Source organism: Apis florea, unplaced genomic scaffold, assembly GCF_048593485.1.
Source record: "Apis florea isolate Af1SG1 unplaced genomic scaffold, ASM4859348v1 contig_2291_pilon, whole genome shotgun sequence".
Classification (NCBI taxonomy): domain Eukaryota; kingdom Metazoa; phylum Arthropoda; class Insecta; order Hymenoptera; family Apidae; genus Apis; species Apis florea.
Genome location: NW_028256553.1, coordinates 2,653,076 through 2,665,766, shown reverse-complemented (window position 1 = coordinate 2,665,766; position 12,691 = coordinate 2,653,076). Strand labels below are relative to the sequence as shown.

Genomic DNA, 12,691 nt, shown 5'->3' with positions numbered 1-12,691 from the left:
CGAGTTTAAAATTTAACTCTTTGATCTTATTATTGAGAATTAACATTTCACTAGTCTTGTCGAAAAGATATACACATTTTCTTCACTGTTGCACAAGTGTGAATGTAATTTGAGCCTCGTTAGGAACCAATCTTATTCAATTTGTCCAAAGGAAAAGTTAGGTTTATCGAAAATAATTGTTATCTAAGTAAAAATGATAAATGGATCATTCGAACATCGTGTTAATTCTTGCATATCAGTGTACAAGAAGACGCGAGAAGCTGATTAATGATCTTATTAATTCGCAATGGAGATAAACGCAAAGAGTTACCGCCCGAGGCCACGATATCGCGCCAAGTGTTCGCACAACATCTATCGGCGCAGCTGCAGTGCCGAAGAGCAGCACAGTTGTCGCGAAGCGCAAGAGCGATTAAGATTGTGCCACGTCCAGGCTAAGCTCCGAAGATTAGGATTCTCGTTGCAGAGTAAAGCGCTGACCGATCATGTCCCGTTTATTATCTGTTATCGCAATAGAATCCATTTTGTATTCGAACAAAAGTAATTAAAAATGGATTAAATTAAGGAGGAAAGAATTGATTCGACGCTTGAAAACACATTTGGGAAGAGAGTTTCGAAAACTCTGCAATAAGTTCTCCCTCTGAGAATTCTTATCGTCGATTCGATGATAGAAGAACCGGCAGATTTCTAGAATTCAACGAAGTGGAATCATAGTCGCGTAAGTATGGAAGATCGTGGCGCGTGGAAAAATAGAGCACATCCTATATATCTGTTTCTTTTTCCACTCGTGTACAAGACGCAACAATGGAGATGCAACCACGTTTGCAAAAGTGCATCGCACCTGTAGCATAATGCCTTTTCTTCCGCTTCTTACGTGACGCAGGAAGATTCCCACCTACAAGGACGAATCGATTTTTTCAAACAAACGAATCAAACAATCGATTTCGTGATAGGACAGGGAACAAAGGAATGAGATGAATAGGGCGCAATTATAGAGGAATTGGAATTTATGAAACGACTGGAGGGCTTGCAAAAGAACGCTGCGAAGCTTTGGAATAATATAAATATAAATAGTTTATATTACTAAATGGAATTTGGAAAAGAGAAGAACGTCTTTCGTTTAAGAATAATTGCATCCGGTGGAAGAAGGAAAAATAAGAGGTTCGTAATCGTAAATTAAAACTCGAGAGAATTCAGGACGAACAGTTGAGAGAAAAAGGAAACAAGAATCGATTTCTTTTTAAAACTAAATTTTCATTGTTAAATATACAACTTTTATCGTTATGTGGAAAATTTTATCGGAAAATGATTTTCGAAAAGAGCAACACTAACTCTCCCTGTGTTATTTAATATTTCAATTAAATTAATCAAAACGTTTTCCAATAACGTTTAATTAATTGTACTATTTTTTTTTTTTTTTAATAAAAAGTCGAAAAATTTTTAAAATATTATATATATTTTTATTTTTATCGTACGAGAAATAAAGAAACGTAATTCGAATGTGAGTCACGAAATTCCATAGCGATGGAACAATTGAAATTACGAGGTGCGACTGTAGATTGTTAGTGGAAACACCCTGTAAGTTCTTCGTATCGCTTTAGATGCAGTGCATGCTGCGTTTCGGTTTTCGGAGGATTTTATGCGCGAACGTTGTAACTCCAACGCCGTTTTCCTTCCCTTCCTTTTTTCTTACCCTATACTATACATTGCAATTTCATGCGCGTTTCTGTAACCCAAAATGCCGGTAACAAACGACCTGGTAACGTATTCGTATTCCAGCGCACCTCCCCTTCCCCCCAATAAAAACACTCCCTTAAAAAATAAAATAGAACTCGAAGAGGCAGAGATGTATATAAAAATTTGCCTTCCTTTTCAATCGTTATACTCCCGTTCTAATTAAATAAATTTTAAATCATTTGTTGCTTCAATCCTCGAAAAGTATGATACTTTTAGATTAATAAAAACACTTCTTTAAATAATAAAAATATCCTTTTGCTCTTCAAGAGGCGAGGTCTTTTTTTTTTTTCACTAAAAGGATATTTCCATATGATATCTTATTGTACGCTTTAAAAAGAAAAAAAATGTAAGCAAAGTTTATTCGAGGATAAATTTCATTCGTATCTTAATTATATCATCTTCGTTATCGTTCAAACAAAATTTTCGAAAGCGTTGAAACGAATATACATAACCTGAGAAAATGAGGGAGTAAATTACAATTACCTTTTTCGTCTGTCTCCCTCCCCCCTCTTTTTTGCTTTGTAAAAGCTCGAGTAAAATCCAGCGATTAATTTGAATGAAGCAAGAAAGGAATGTTTATCTATCTTCGTTTTTTTTTTTTCTTTTTTTTTTATTATTCCAAGGGGATATTACACCGGCCACACAGATTGCGTTTTTTAATTTATGTCACCGCAATTATTCTAGCGATTACGGTCGCCCATTATTTCTCGCGTTTCTGAACAAGTTCCGATCCAACGTATGCCGGACGAGTTTTAACCAACGTAAAAAAATAGGAAGCCGGTAAAAAAGAAAAGACTAATTCGGCCATCCAGCGCCGCGAAATAAGCTTCTTCCGGGTGTGTATCTTTTTTCAGCACGCGTTTGAAACAACGAGATGTTTTTTTTCTTTTTTTTTTCACATTGTAAAAACGTTTTACGCTTACCGCCATTGGCAAAAAACTTTTGGAACAAACGATATTCATTAAAAAAAATTCGTTGCATTTTTTTCGAGACGTGAAAACGGTAATGGGAAATAGGAATATAAAACGCTTGAATATACGGTTTCAAATCGGTTTTGGATTTAAGTAGAAATGGTTTTAGCTTTATATTTTTTTATCGAAAAAAAATAATACACGGTTAATCAACACCGTAATTGTATACAGTGGGTCGCGAAAGTTGGAGAAATTTATTTAAAATCCTAATTTTAAAATCGTATGTAAAGGAATATTTTTTCACAATGCTCTCTTCTATGATAAAGTTTATATTTATATATATATATGTATATATTTATTTCATATCACGTTTAATATTTAATATCGTGTACTTTATATTTACACAGAATAATCTTTTAGAGAAATAAAAGTACTTTTAATAAATATTGTCGAAAACTTTTTACCAGGAATAATACCTGTAAAATGTTCATATCCTTGCGGATGCGATTCCTCATCCGGTCTGTTCGATGAACGGAAACGACAAAACGGTCTGATCGCCCGCAAAACTTCGAAATTATTGGTCGAAGTGAAAATCGATAACTGATATTCACTTGGTTGGCTGGCGTACGAAACTGAATTTTCAATTAAAACAACAATGTTTCGTATAAATAGCTTTTGTCAATGTTGTAACTCGTAAAATTTCTGTCGAAACGTTCTCGTTTTTCGATTTGTTTTAAGGTACACGTACACCTTCGCGCACACGTTAAACGATGTCACAGTTATTTTTTTAAATAACTCGGCTTTTACGATATTCTTTTGGCGACCGGTTGAGAATTTTATCGCGAGACAGAATTATCCTCCTCCTCCTCCTCCTCCGCGATGAATAACGGGAAACAAACATATTGTTTAACGAGAAATTAGTGAAAATAATAATGGCGGTATTAAATAAAATTTACATTTGTTATATCACGGAATAAATCCCTCGTGCGAAAGGTTTTTGCGAGGGGAAAAAAAAAACGAAATGTATGCAAATGTAAAATTATTGGGATAATTATGAGAAAAAGTAAATAGAACGATAATGCTAAAAGAAATTCATATTCATTACCTAGAGAGTTTTTTTATGAAAGAGAGAAAAAAAAAAAAACAGAATGCACGATTGATCTTTAAATGAGGCAAGGAATAATTTTTCATCCCTTAAAGTTTTAAACGCACGCACGTATATTTTTATACTTAATTTGTAATTTTATACGATGAAATTAGTTTAAAAAATTTCAAGCACGATATTATGTAATACATAAATATATCTTTTTTTCAGGTCTCTAAATTTTATCTTCCTCTCACGAATACATTGTGAATTTCCAAAAAATTCGCTCCTGAAAGTATTAAATAATATTGTTGTACGAGACAGCCACGTGAAATTAATAAATCAATTAGTTTTGTATAAATGTAATAATAAATTAATCAATAGTTATAACTATGAAGATTGTAAATATATATATATGAGTGGAAGAACGAGTGTCAGATGCGACATGAAGAATTGAAGAAATATGAAGAAATTAAGAAAATAATGCATGTAACTACAAAATATGATTTATAAATAATTTATAAATATTACAAATTTGTCAAGGAATCGATAAATCTTGTTCGATCGATGCAACACACTAAGAATAAAAATAAAAAGAATGTTGAAACAAACTCAAAATTAATCCTCAATTCACGAGGGAGTGAACACTTTAATTCCACCGATATTTGTGCGTTTGTGAAGAATTACAGCATCCACTCGTACAAATAGCATGGAAAACTTCACGACCGCATGTTTTCACGATCGCGCATAAATTTTTCATCGAGCATCGTGAAAGATCCATGAAAAGGAACGCGTGCTCGAAAAAGAAAAAAGGAAAAAAAATATATATATATTCTTTTCGTTCGTTGTCCATTGTCCGTATCTGGTTAACGTCACTGAGAATACGTACTCCCGGGGTTTATTGTGCGAAACATCCAACGCGAAAAAGTTGGCGATAATTCGTATAGCCGCGTGGATATCGAGCGGATGTTCTTCCACGAGCGCGAAATGAAATTTCAGTGAAAAGTTGTTCCCGCGCGATTCTTTCTCTCCCTTGTCCACGACGAGTTCTGGCATTAAATCGTCGAAACATGCCCTGCATATTTGCCGACACTGCTTTTTCTTTTTCCTTCTTTTTTTTCGTATCGCGAGAGAAACGAATGCGTTGTTCCGGTTGTACTACGACGAATGTTTTAAATCTCGTGAATTTGTGGATTCTGTTTGAAGAAATTGGATATCACGTTGTATTCTCTTTTTTGTATATCAGATATATATATATATATATATATACACACGTGTGCTTCGATTATTAAAGAAAGTTTATGTATTTTGGAATATATTAATTTCATTTCATAATTAATTGTAAAATATTGTTTCTTGATAAAATTTAACGCTTATTATGAAGAATATCACAACCTCTTATTTTAAAGAGATAGGTACAAAAAAATGATCAAAGGAATGAGTACTTATCAATGAATGCTGGTCCATTATATTATTATATTTTGAATAATGTTGTGTATATTCCGGATGCATAAATTCCAAAAAATTCTCAATCCTACTTTATATTTACTCTTTCAACTCTTTATAATTATTCTCTCTCTCTCTCTCTCTCTCTTTCTTCCAATCCAAAGACTCCCCACTTCGAATACAATTTCACAGTTCCTTTTTCCAGAAAAAGGAATCGAAGAATCACGCCAGCCAATTTCTCTCCTCAAAGCGTTTCGATCAGAGCTTCGAAAGCGCCCCTTATATAAAATCCCTTCCGGCCAATTAAGGTCACCGGGCGAAATTCGTGCAACGACCCTCCGGGCAAAAATCCGCCACATTTTATCGCGCCACCTTTCGTCCACCTCCTCTAACTTTCTCTTCCGAGAGAAGAAGAAGGTTCTCGAGAAGGTTGGAGATTTTTCACCAACGGCCCTCATTATAACATCGTCAACCAACCAAGTTTCCCGTGACGGTGGCCGAGGAAAAACCGAGGAGCCGGCGAAAGTTTCCGCATACATTTCCACTCGGCGACGCGTGCACTCGAAGGGTTTACCCAATTTTTACCCAATTATCCCGGCACGCGCATAATTGTCCTCCAGGGCTCATTAATTCTTCGGCTTGGTTTGCGAACCACCGTTTGAGCCTCTCGTTAACTTCTCCCTCTCCTTCCGCTTTCAACTCCCCCCCCCGTCAATTCCATTCCACCGATCGATCGAGCTTTAACAATCGACGACGACGATGAATGGGCGGGGAGGAGGAGGACGCATCGATGACGGTCGGGTGGAGGGGGAGATGGTCGCAGGAGGCTGTTGCCGATTAATAATCGCGGAGATAAGAAAAGAAAGGGGACGGGGAAGACTTGTTGTTGACGATTAATCATGAAGCCAGTCTAAACCGTTGTCTTTAGACGCTGGGAGGGATGATGTGTGTTTCGATATGATGAATGAAGTTGTTGTTGTTGTTGTTGTGTTGTGGAATCGGGGCGAGGGATTTCTTGCTTGAAATATTCTCGAATTTTTCGTTCGATTAAAACCTCTTCTCTTCGACGATTCTTCTTTCTTTGAACGATTTTATCGTTTGGAATTAAGGAAGATCGAAGATCGCAGGAGGGACGTCCGTGGAAAATTGATTAAATTACAGGAACAGGAGACGAGAATCTGGGATACGTAAAATGAAGAAATATGTGTTTGTATTAATCGAATCACGATCGTATCTGATTAATCCTGAGGGGAGAGAAGGGAAATCGATGGTGTTCAAAGAATTGCAGGATCAAAGAAAGCGCAGTTTCCGGCGCGAGGAAATTGAAATCCATATATAAAGTTCTTAATTAGAGTCCCGGATGGGGATGTACACGGGCCAAGTTGTAAACGTCGCGCACTCGAACAGGTCGAAGTTTCAATTTCAGAAGTCGACGTCGTCGCCTCGTTAAGGGCAACAGTTTCCAACTCATCCGCTCCCTGTGTACCAAGCGCGATTGGCAAACGTTCTCGCTTCAAAAGTCGAGGCCCGGATAAGATACGGATTACCATTCGAGGACAAATACACATTGGACGCTTCAGCATTGAGGGACATTGTGGAATTGAAGCATTGGAGGACGATGATCCATTTATAATGTTCCGTTTTATAACTCTAATTTTGACGACGAGTAGCGTTCTCCTTTTTTTTTATAATGACGCATTTTTCGTCAAATCGCAGAAAAGTAGAGGAAAAGATTTGTTTGTTGTTGATCGAGTCTCGAATGTTAGAGATTATTATTGGATGATGATGACCCGATTTCTTTTTTTTTTTTTTACTGGCTCAGTTTGGTTTGCAGACGTTCCTCGAGCATCAATTTGTTTCGCTGGTTATGAAAATTTATGTATTTTTAATGATGTGAAGAGAAAGAATATTTATAACCAAGGTGTCGAATAATATTGGGTTGAGAATGAAACAATGAAATTATAACTTTGAAATCGTGTGTAATTTGTATTAATCGAATCGTATTGAGCATTTTGTATTTAATATTACAAATTATAAAATAATATCCAATTCCTATGTATTATCAATAATTGGAAAAAATGAAATTGATAAAGAATTTTTATACAAAAATTAAGAATGATCAAGTATAAAATCAAGCAACAAACTATCCAAACGAATAATCGAAACGATTCGAGTACGAGTCATTTTTGAAGAATGGACAGAAAGTAATTGGCACGAAAACTACTAGGATAGTTTTAACCAACTCTTCTATTAATTCGTAATATCAATTTTGGAGTCGCATCGAAAAATCTAATTCCCTTAAAACTCGATGCAAACAACTCGTCCTACGTTTCGCATGGTGCAATCTGTTGTTACGTCTGACCAATTTAAATGCGCTTCAAAAACACGGTCGAGGGAATTCCCTATTTTAATCTTTGATTTCGTTGAAATTATTAATCCTCTTGATTGGATGGAAATTAATAGTGATTCACAAATAAAACATTATTAAAAGTGAGACGCTCAAAATTAAACGCCCAATAAAAGTTGTACATTTTTTCAAATTTAACGTATCGGATCGTTTACATTTATCATTCATTGAAAAAGAAAAGAACTTTGAAAATCCCTTCTTTGCATCCGTCCAAAGAAAGCGATAAAATGCTGCTATCATTTTCATCTTCCATTCCAAAAGAAAAGGGAAATTCCAACGGAAAAATCGTATGTACACGTGCGACACACGTGGAATTCGACGCGACGTGGAACCGCACAGGAAACCAGAATGCGCCCCTGCCAAGATATAAGCTTTAATTCCTTCGCTATATCCACCAGCGATGTTTTCCGTTCACGGTGTTGGCGAGGCGCGCGCGGAAAATCGATACGCACACGCCACTCCCTGGCAAAATAACCGAGTTGGAATTTCTATCCGCGAACGACATCGTGTTTATGCAGATGCGGCCACCCGGAAGCGTGGCACACGGGGCAATAACGTGTAATCGACCACTTGCCGTGCCTCTCCACTTTCTTACCGACCGAGCTTCGACCTATCGACCCCCCTCTACCATCCCCCTCCCTTCGCTTGACTTTCTCCGGCTCCGATAGTCGATGCTGAGTCGCCGATTATTTACGGTACAATAGAGAATGTCGACGAGGCTCGAGGGGATCTATGACACGTGGATCTATATATCTCGTGATTGAAATTGACGAGAGAGAGAGAGAGAGAGAGAAAAATGTAACTTTTCGACGCATGATAACGTACACGCGTGCATTGATTATCGATTTTGTAATAATTCAAACTCGTTATAATTGAAATGACAGTGAACAGTTGTTACGTTGTAATTTGTATTTCAGATTCGTGATGTGACAAGATTTATTAAAAATCGGTATCGATAAATCGAAAGAAGAGAAAGAAATCTTATCAATGGGGGGGGGGGGGAAGTGGTCACAACGAATTCCGAATTGTATCGAAACGATTAATAAATGGAATTTATATATAAACTATTCTTTCGTTTAGAATTCGATATTAAAATACCGATTTTATCCGACAAATGGTTCACGTTTCGAAAATCAAACAGAGAATATTTTATTTTCGCGTCAAAATAGTAGGGAAAAAAGGAGGGGAAAAAAAAAATTCACGTTACGTTACAGCGAAAATAGCGATCGAAAAATTTTTCGAAATAAAAATTTTCCCACGGAAATTTATATAATCCTCGATCGAAACGATACACAATTTAGAGGATCCGATATTTTTCAAGAGAAAATAAAAATTTTTGATTAATTCGCGAGACAATTCAAGGGATTCTATGCTTAGGAAAGGAAAGACTCTTTGCACGAGATATATATATATATTCTCTAATTTCGAGTATCCAAATAGGAAACGCGTGAGGTCGTGAAACGGAATAGAAAATTCCCTGTATTCGAGTTCATCGTATGGTTCCACGGCACGGCGCGCCATAATAGCGCCAATTACGAGCAATTTCGAGAATTTGGAGGCGCGTAACCGGGGAACTGATTAATGGAAACTGGCAGGGCTGCGGTGTATCGATAACTTTACGCTGGATTTGTCGATGCGACGAGTATCGATGTAAAAGCTTCAACCCCGGAGGAAGGGGTTGAAAACACGGTTTCGAATTACGGGCGGGCTCGTTCCATCAACGAACCGTAAAAATTACATGCGTAGAATGAAAAGCGCTCTAATAAACGCGATTTTCACGACAGAGGAGCAAAAACAAACAAGGAAAATTCGCCTCCAAATAAAAAATCATGAGAGTCGTGTAGCAAATTTTTTCGTTTTCTTTTTTTTTTTTTTTTTTAAATATATTTTTCTCTCTTATTCGGAGGAAGAATAAAACCAGCCAGCGAAGAAAAATTTGCAGAGATTACGCAGCGATAAAAATCGAAATATCTGTCCGATATTAAATTTTATTTGCAATTATCAATCAGTGTTTAATTAACGGTCCATACATTTACAATTTGATATATAGGTCGAATGCTGTGATAAGAGAGAATTTACAATCGCAAGCAAATTCACTCGATTCGAAAATCATGATTTTAATTGAAAATGTCTGTGTATAACGTAAAGCATAATGCAATAACACAATCATTTTTTTTTTTTTTTCGAAATAGGATATCTCTTTGCATAAAATCAGCTTTCAAGTTTTTTCCGACATTTTTCTTTCTTCTTCCGAGCTAATATCTTTGTGTGGAAACATTTTTAATCATTTAAATTTCTCTGCCATCGTAATATTACATTTAAAAAACAAAAAACGAAAAAAATTTACAAATTCCAAAATTTTAACTTTCCAAAATTGCTCCATGTACTTACATATAATTATTCGTTACACAATTTTTTTAGCTGAACTCGATTAAGATGAACAGAAACGATTGTACCCTCCAAGTCGAATAAAATTCAATTTTAAACAATTTTTCAAAGTAACGTTCGAATCCATTCGAAAGTTGGAAAATGTTCAACTGGTATAAAGTAAGTTTTTTACAGGAATTGAATTCGAATCTCGTACGCACGAGGTGTATCTATCGGTTATAACTTTCGTGGAAATCTTTATTTTATAGAAATTCCTCGCTACTACTATTTCTATTCGCGTAAATATACATTTCGCGTTTAGTTTTCAAGCGAAACGGGTGGTGATAAAAAAAAAGATCGATATTTAAGGTATCGAGAATTCAATCTCACACGGCATTGCAAAATATAATTTAATAAAACAAAAGATTTAGAACAAAAAAAAAAAAAGAGATATTTGTTGAACAAAGTGTTGAATTCAATTCCATTGAATTCTATTTTATTCGACGTGAAATAACGTGTATACTTTATGCATATGCGTAATCGGGAAAGCGATCCATCCATTTTCCATCGTGACAAAGAACAGAAAGAACCACTCAACAAAAGGTATCAAGTTTGCCGAAGTTGTCGCGAGTTTCCAGGCCAATCTAAGCCCAAGTGATATGTCTCCGCCCAATCGCCAAGGGATATCGTTTGGGAAAAAAAAATTGGCAAGAATGAAAAGTTTGTTAATCGGCGAAAAAAATTACACGAGAAGAAAAGGAGAATTGGAATAAAAAAAAAAAAAAAAGAAATGGAATAAAATTCGGTGATTCGCAAAAAAAGATTCGAAGATTGTACTTCGAATTAATCTTGAATGTAACACGAAACGTCGTTATTCATTATTATCTCGTTTCATTGGTGAAAAATACGAAAAATTATTCAACGTTGCGCGCAAAACTATTTCCAATTTTTCCACGTATCGATTCTGACTTACTATCTTATCCGATCGATCCGGTTGAGAAATTATTTTTTATTTTATTTTATTTTTGAAAATCATTTTGACGAACAACATGGTATTTGAATCAAGGATCGGTTACATCATAACGAAAATCTTGGCGCGATAAGTTATGACGGTGTATCCTATAAATGTATATTACACGTTTCGCTATTATGACAGGCATAAATTATGCAAACGACGCTATCTCGTACGCGGCGAAGGTGTATAGGAGGCGAGCATCACACGAAGGACGCGGGTTATTTTATTCATTAATCTAATGGGACAAAGCTGCTCTAAGAGTGTGACTCACGTGTAACACAAAGCTAACTTCAATTTAACTCATTAGCTCGTGACTAGAAGCGTGTACGGTTACACAGGGAGGCGTGGGTGGCGAAATACCGTGTAGCTATGTTTCTATATCGGGGGAACAATTTTGTTTCGAAAATGTCAGCGTCGAGCGATGTTTGCTCGCCATTTCTTGAAGTTTCATCAAGAGAGAAAATTAAGGCCAATGTCCCAGAAACTGTCGAAGATTCTGATAATTCCCATTTTATTTGTTTTTTACTCGTCGTTGAAATACGAAATAACGTAGCACACGTGTGAAGAATAAAACGCGTAAAAACACGAAGTGGTAGTTCATTAAGAGATATTTGCTTTATTCTTCAAATATTACGCTATGCTTTCGAATATGTTTTTTTTTTTTCTTGCATTCTATATAATAGATTGCATAAATTCTCTAATAAGAATGATGAGCATAGAAAATAGAATCATAATTAACAATTGTATAATTTATAAATGATCTCAATGTAACGCAAAGAGTTGATTATTAATTCTTAAATTCAAAGTATTTTACAGAAATATTTTTCTCTAAGAAACGTTAACCAATATTCTCGCACTATAAGCTTAAATTTTAATTAATTGAGACTATCTATTCATAGAAAGTGTGTGTGTGTGTATATATATATTCGTAAAAAAAATCATAATAGTAATAAAAAGAAGGCAATTAATCCGAGATAAATTCACGGATTGCCGTGATCCTCGAGGGACTTTTATTGGCCATAAATGGCGGCGACGAACAACCGGGTTCTTTATAATTTTCTCGCTGCTCCAGGATCGAGTAATAATCGAGATTTAAAAGGTAAATGAACACGACACGGCACAATACGATCATTTACGCTGGCATGTCGCGAAAGAGAGACGAAGTTAATGGGATTCGTGGGCCGCGAATTGGCCGAGGAAGCGGAAAAACCTGCCATTAATTATATACGGAACACTGGTATGAAATATCGCCTACCTCTATACTTGGAAACTCCTGTGTGCAACGAGCCTACGTTGCACTTCAAGTTCGCGAATTTTTGCAAAAATTCTCCTTCTGAACTTGTCGATCAAAAAAAGAAAAAAAAGAATCCACGTTCTGGTAACAAAAGTTGAAAATCGAGTTAAAAATAAAAAAGGTATTATATTAAATTTAAGGTTAAAGCGGAAGAGTAATGAAATAAAAATTAAAATTGATGATGAAACGAATCGTTGAAACTCACAGAAGTTAAAGATAATATCGTAGAATTCAGCTTTAATTCTTCTAAAAAATTAAACAGGTATAAAATTCTAGCGCAAGGATTATTACAACTGTATAACGTTGCAAATTTGCTGAGTTAAATCTCTCCATCAGAGAGAGAGAGAGAGAGACTCATATTTTTAAAAGACACTCTCTTCTTTCCGCTCGTATCATTCACCCTAATCTTGCACGAACATTTGTTAATTTTTTC

At 35.7% G+C, this 12,691-nt stretch overlaps 1 protein-coding gene and 2 long non-coding RNA genes across 3 annotated transcripts in view; 2 read left to right on the top strand and 1 right to left on the bottom strand.

The window, feature by feature from the left end:
• Nucleotides 1-12,691, bottom strand: part of Cow (Proteoglycan Cow) — a 174,026-nt gene that overhangs the window by 134,914 nt on the left and 26,421 nt on the right. The window lies entirely within an intron of this gene.
• The window catches only part of LOC147658302 (uncharacterized), a 71,236-nt gene that overhangs the window by 56,150 nt on the left and 2,395 nt on the right, over nt 1-12,691 (top strand). The window lies entirely within an intron of this gene.
• Nucleotides 384-4,340, top strand: LOC147658303 (uncharacterized). Its single transcript, XR_015290700.1, has 2 exons — nt 384-1,158; nt 3,961-4,340. It is a non-coding gene; the product is annotated as an uncharacterized LOC147658303 (long non-coding RNA).